Consider the following 6,907-nt stretch of genomic DNA (forward strand, 5'->3'; position numbering starts at 1 on the left):
GAGAGAGAGAGAGAGAGAGAGAGAGAGAGAGAGAGAGAGAGATGTGCAGAGGCCAGAAGTATGGATTAGATCCCTGAGATCTGGAGTTATTGGTGGTTGTGAGCTGCCCAACATGGATCCTGGCAACAAAAGTCAGGACCTCTACAAGAGCAGCAAGTGTTCTTAATTTCTGAGCCACCTCTCTGGCACCCTCATTTATATTTCAATATAAGGAAATGGAAGCTTGCTCAAAGCTGAGTAACTAGTCACTCCAGAGGTCAGACTCTTCAGCCACGATGATACATAATTCTATGCCACCAAGCTGGAAAACCATAAAGAATTATACTCATTTTTAGGGGACCAGCAGTTGAAATCTCAGTTTGATTGGTGGTTCCCTTTAGAAGTCTACCTAAACTTCTCAGGTGTCTTTTAAAAAGACTAGGCAATGCTACATTGGCTACTTCCCTAGTCGCTGAGCTAAAACACCATGATGAAATCAACTTAAGACAGGGTTTATTTCAGCTCACAGTTCCAGGATAGGGTCCATCGTGGCAGAGAAGCTGGAGTTTGCAGGAGCTCAGTCCTTCAATTGGAGTGGGAGGAACTGCTGATCACAATGTATCATTGTATCTGTGGTTAAGAAGTAGAGAGGTTAGGAGAGATGGCTCAGCAATTAAGACTATTCCTACAGAGGACAGAGTTGCCATGCCCAGCAACCATATGATGGATCACAACAATCCCAGGGGATCCAATACTCTCTCCTAGCCTCCTTGGGCACCAGGCATGCATGTGATACACAGACATACATACAGGCAAAACACCCATACACATAATAAAATAAAATGAAGTCCTGATACACAGTATAGCATGAAGTTGGAAAACAATTTTCGAAGCAAAAGAAGCCGGTCATAAAAAATCCCATCTATCAGATGATTTCATTACACAAATGTCAAGAGTAGGCAAATTTATAAAGTAAATTTAATGGTGGCCTAAGGCTAGAGAAAACAGGGATCATAGGTCAGGGTTTCTTTAGATTGATTGCAGTAATAGCTGGGTGACTCTTGGTGTACACTTGGTGCTACCAAATCATATAATTGCAATGGGCGAATCTTAGGTATGTGAATCATGGCTTAATAAAGCTGATATTAAAAATACACATCTGGCTACATTAATCCACCCAGCAGCCTTACTGAAACTGAGACCGATATGCTTGTTTTAAAGATAAGAAGCCTGTAACTCATAGAGGATATTATGTACTCAAGTTCAGAACCTAAAAGGTGGGAGACACAAGATTTAAATCTGGTTCAGTCTCTGCTGCTGACTGTATTCTACAACATTCTCACACCCTTGAGCATCAGAGATGCCCACCCTTGAGAAAGCACAGCTAACGGGCTCATGAAGGCAAGCTTCAGGAACCAATTCATTCTTATACAATTAGGCATGTCTTAAAAATAAGAAAAAGAAAAAAGAGTGAGTGGAAAAGACTCTCTGTGTGTGTGTGTGTGTGTGTGAGAGAGAGAGAGAGGGGGGGGGGAGTGAGTGAGTATTCTGGGGCTGGAGTTACAGGCAGCTGTGAGCTCCTTGGGTGCTGAATGCTGGCAACCAAACTCTGGTTCCCTGTAAGAGCAACAAACAGTCCTAAGAGCTGAGCCATTTTTCCGGCCCCACAGGTAGACACTTCAGCCGTACAGCAAGAGGAGAACACTGTTCATTTGAGAACCCAGCAAATGGCTTTTAATCTTAAATGGGTCTTCCTGAGTGAATGCCCTAGAGGATAGTAAAAATAATAACTATCACTTATTAAAATTTTACAATGTGTAAGCCGCCCCCACCCCAGACCCTTTACACACGGTGTATTTAATTACTGCAAGAACTCTATGGCATAACTGCTCTTTCTATCCAGCTTTTATAGAAGAGAGGTGAGCCTTGAAAGGTTACTGTCTTTTTTCTTTTTTCTTTTTTCTTTTTTTTTAATCCCCCTCCAGGTTACAAGTTAGTGTGGATGGTAGGTCTAGGAATGAATTCCAAATCTGCCAGATGCCTGAACTCTTCAATAACCACTGGGTACATTTCTAGGCTATTAAATTTGAAAGCCATAATGAAATGTATCATTCTGGAAAGGTAGATTCTAAGAACTTGGCAATGTCAAAGGAATGCCTTCATCAAAATGTGCTCCAAGCCCTTGTCAGTTTATAGACAACTTCCTCCACCTCCCAAGGAATAATTCACATGCATTATACATCTTAAGAGCATCAAAGGGAGAGAGGGAGGGAGGGAGGGAGGGAGGGAGGGAGAGAGAGAGAGAGAGAGAGAGAGAGAGAGAGAGAGAGATCTTAATAACATAGCACAGGCACTCGAAACCCCGAATGTACCTTATTTTGAAGTAATAAAGCTAATGACTGATAAACGGCAGGCACGGTTCTAAGCACTTTGTAGCTGTTCGCTTACCAAACCCACATGACACCAGTCTACAGTAGGTACGACCAGTAAATCCCATTTTACAGAGGAGGAGAGGTACAGAGAGGCTTAGGTACTGGCTGCAAAATCCCATGGCTCAATGGTTAAGTAATTGGTCACCATTAAAACCCAGATTGTAAGGCTATAGAGATGGCTTTGTGATTAAGAGCACTGGCTGCTCTTCCAGAAAACCTGGGTTCAATTCTCAGCACCCACATGTCAGCTCAAAACCACCTGGTAGCTTCAGGTTCCAAGAATCTAACAACGTCTCCTACCCTTTGCAGTCACTTGGTAATTGGCATGCACACACACACACACACACACACACACTTTTAAAATAATTCCTAAGAAATAAGGCACTGCATGTGCCATAAAGTCTGAAATTTTGCCATTTTGTTTTTTACAGAAAGAGTTGGCCAACCCCATTCTTAGGATTAAAATTTTAAAACCCTAATTTAAATGTCAGGGGAGTATTTTAATAAGTATCTCCCCACCCCACCCCACCCCTCAAAAGGGAGGAAAAGGCATGACTCGAAATGGTGACTTTAGTAGGAGCAGAAACTTCCTTCCAACTTTCAAGGAACAGATAATTCATCCGTCCCACAAAGCGTGCCAAGGCCTAGAAACCAGTGGAGTTCTTCCCAGTTCCTTTTAATTAACTGGTGCACAGCGGTTTATGATCCCCGAGTGATTTTAATTGGAAGGAACTCAGCACAATGAAAATAACAACAGCTGACAGTTGCGCAATGTCCCCTCCACTGCCAGGTGCTGAGCTCAGTCAGACATTTCTAGCTAATCCCCCTGACAGCCAGGGAAGGTAGCCTGCCATTGTTACCCACTTCTGTGGATGAAGCCCGGGTCTCAAAAGGTTAAGAAAAAGGAGAGAAGTTGGGACTCTAACCCATGTTTCTACCTCCACAGACTATGTACCCTCCATAGCATTTGATTATATCAAATACATCTGCATGTATCAAGCAAACACCTCATTTCCAGAGTTGAACAACTGTTATAAGAAAAATATTAAGTACCAAAATTATGAAAATAATCTTGGGGGAAGGGAGGGTTAAATTTCCATCAACTTCAAGTGAGCAAGTAATTTTATATTACAAATTGACCTGGACTGGTTTTTTTTTTTTTTTTTTTTTTTTTAAAGTGGGCTTATTAACAACATTTAATACCACCATTTTCTTTCTTCCCAAACACAGGATCCTAGCTAGAGGTATAGATCTGTTGGTAAAATGTTTGTCTAACATGTTCAAAGTCCTGGGTTCGATCCTCATCACTACATACAACCAAACATAGCAGTGTAGGCCTGTGATTCCAGCACAGCAAAAAAAAAAAAAAAAAAAAATGGAGAAGGCTACGGAAGGGTCACACTTGCCTAGCTAGATGTGGGGGGAACCACCCTGGCTTAGAGACCCTGTCTAAATGGGTAGATGAGATAGATCTGTAGGTAATAGAATTTGCTGCCAAGCCTAATGACCTGAGTTTGATCCCCTGGTCCCCATACAGTGGAAGAAGAAAGAAACCCCTGAAATTTGTCCTCCCGCCTCTATTCACACAGTGTGGTAGGCATGTACCCACACACATGCACACACAAAAATGAAAATAAAGGTAATATTTTAAGGTATTTCTTTCTAAGAATAGAGATAGTGAGCTCATGAGTAAAACTATCCCACAGCTAGGTTAATATGACCACTCAGACTCGTGCTCTGGTCCAAACTCCATACATCCCAGTAGACTTCTATACAGTTAAAAAGGCCATTTTGAAGCCATGGAGCCTTCATGAGGATTTTACCTTTTCCTTTTGTCTGTTTGTTTCCGAGACAGGGCCTCCTATAAAAGCCCTGACTGGCCTGCAAGACTCTGTGTAGACCAAGCTGGTCTCAAACTAATAGAGAACTTTCTGCCTTTGTTACCAAGTGCAGGGACTAAGAGCATTTTCCATCACATCCAGCCTTTTTTTTTTTTTTTTTCTTCTAATTTTATTTTATTTGTGAGTTCATCAAGAGGTAGATGGGTGGATGGATACATAGATGGAAGTAAGAATCCCCGCAGGAAACAGAGAGCAAATGTTTTCAGCCAGATGGCTGAATCTAGGCAATCACTTTCTCTTCAATAACTCATTTAATCCAGAAACCGGGTGTTCCCCCGAGAACTAAGACACAAGAGTTGCTTTACTAACAAGGGAGAGGGCCTGGATCTAAAGCCAAGCCAGGCAGAGAACTAAGAGAGCATCCTTAACAGTCTTCCCGTCAGTAAAATAAAAAATAACAAGCATGTGTTCAATCCAGGGTAAAGAGAAATTGGCCAAAGAAGCCAAACTTAAGGATGGGGGTTGGGGGGTAGGATGAGACTGGGGGGGGGCGCGCGGGGAGGGGGCAGCCCTCCTTTTTCTAGTCACACTCAGTATTCTCCACAACTCACCTGAATCTCCAGCGGTGCCGTTCTGAGCTTCTCAAACCATTTAAGAGGGATACCAAACTCCTGATAAAACTGCAACCTTGATAAACATTAAGGGCTGATTAGTTAAAAGAAGAGATGGCAAATAGCAAAGATTACATTTCTATGAGATGTTGGGAATGGAAAACCTAAAGACAAACTGATGGATGCTTCCCTGCGGCTGGGAGCCACAACCCACACAAACTGGGCTGGTAGAAAGGGGATTTTTTTTTTCCTGTGAGGGGTGGGTGGAGGTGTTCTGAGAGCAAATGCTGGCGATGACCCACAGCTGATCCAGAAAGAGGTCGAGAGCAAGGAACTACCACTTTATAAATTTACTTGAAGCAATAACACTGAGTTGTATGCTTGGTGCAGTTTTGACTTCCGTGAATCAAATCTCAATAAAGCTTTAAAGGTCAGTCACCTTGGCAAAGAATCCTCAGACCCCTTGCTAAACCTCTTAGGGTTTTCTCCTCCTCTGGTCGATGCTAATTAGGGACGCCAAGTTCTGAGAGAGAACACAGCAGTTGTAGCACAAAGGTACTTGGCGTGGAGTGGGTGGTGGTACAGGAGAAGGCCCTGGGCTTTTACTGTTCTTTACTCTTTGGATCTAGGATTTTTTAACCCTTAGGAAATCTGGGCTGTGCTGTCATCAACTGAATCCTTGCCTCCCAACGGGCTGCTGAGGGCTGCCACCTGCGATACCTCCCTGCTTGGAAGCCTATGAGCTGAAGTTTCTCAGTTACTCTGCGCTGCGCATGCCTCTTGCCCCAGCTTTCCCGTCTATCTCCAAGTCAGGCTGCCAGTCTTTGCACATGCCCTTAGCTATAGGCTCCCCACCAATTCCTCTGACGGCCTCTATGTATTATACCCAAAGATCTGAGGGAATAGGTGTTCAATGACATGTTTTGTTTTGTTTTGTTTTGTTTCTTTCGTCTTCTTTCTTTCTTTCTTTCTTTCTTTCTTTCTTTCTTTCTTTCTTTCTTTCTTTCTTTCTTTCTTTCTTTCTTTCTTTCTTTTTGAGACAGGGTTTCTCAGTGTCTTTCTAGCTGTGCTGAAATTCACTTTGTAGACCAGGCTGACCTCAAACTCAAAGATCTGCCTGACTCTGCCTTCTGAGTGCTGGGATTAAAGGCGTGCACCACCATCACCCGACTACATAGTGAATCTTAAATGAAATGTGTTAGTAACTTAATTTTTATCTCATGCTATTATTTGTTCAACATGTTAGTATTTCATGTGTTTTGTACATAGTAATAATGTTAGCATTTCATCTGTAGTTCCTAAGATTAAAATCGTGCTAGGATTAATGGCGAGTACCACCAACCATCCAGCTTCTTTTCTTCTTTTAAAAGACAAAATCTGATGTAGTCCAGGCTAGCCTCAAGCTAGCTATGATAGCCAAGATGTTTTTGAACCTCTGATCATCTTGCCTGCTCATCCTGAGTCCTGGGGGTCCAACTCAGGATTTTATTCATTCTAGGAAAGCACTCTGTCAACTGAACTGTATCCCTAACCCACTCAATAACTATTCCCCCAATGGCTAAGCCCTGAGTTCAGGTCAGCAGTTGTCAACCTGCGGATCTTGACCACTATGGCAAGCCTCTATCTCCAAAGGCATTTACATTATGACTTATAACAGTAGCAAAATTACAGTTATGAAGTGGCAATGAAAATAATTTTATGGTTGGGGGTCACCACAACATGAGGAACTGTATCAGGGTGGCAGCATCAGGAAGGTTGAGAGCCAGTGGACTGCTGTTCTACTGTACGGTGAATGGTCCTATAGAAGAGTTCTACTGTACAGTGAATGGCCCTATAGAGGAGTTCTACTGTACAGTGAATGGTCCTATAGAGGAGTTCTACTGTACAGTGAATGGTCCTATAGAGGAGTTCTACTGTACAGTGAATGGTCCTACAGAGGAGTTGATAAAACCAATGTTGCCTCTGTTGCAAAGCAGCAAAAAAGTAGTGTGAGAGCTAGGGGGTTCAGATTTAACAAATTACAAAAGAAACACAGACTAGCCCA

At 42.6% G+C, this 6,907-nt stretch overlaps 1 pseudogene; it reads right to left on the bottom strand.

Moving 5' to 3' along the window:
- LOC110336873 overlaps positions 1–5,695 on the bottom strand; it is a 10,904-nt pseudogene extending 5,209 nt beyond the window's left edge.
- Between the last annotated feature and the right edge of the window lie 1,212 nt (positions 5,696–6,907).

Source organism: Mus pahari, chromosome 19 (genome assembly GCF_900095145.1).
Source record: "Mus pahari chromosome 19, PAHARI_EIJ_v1.1, whole genome shotgun sequence".
NCBI lineage: Eukaryota > Metazoa > Chordata > Mammalia > Rodentia > Muridae > Mus > Mus pahari.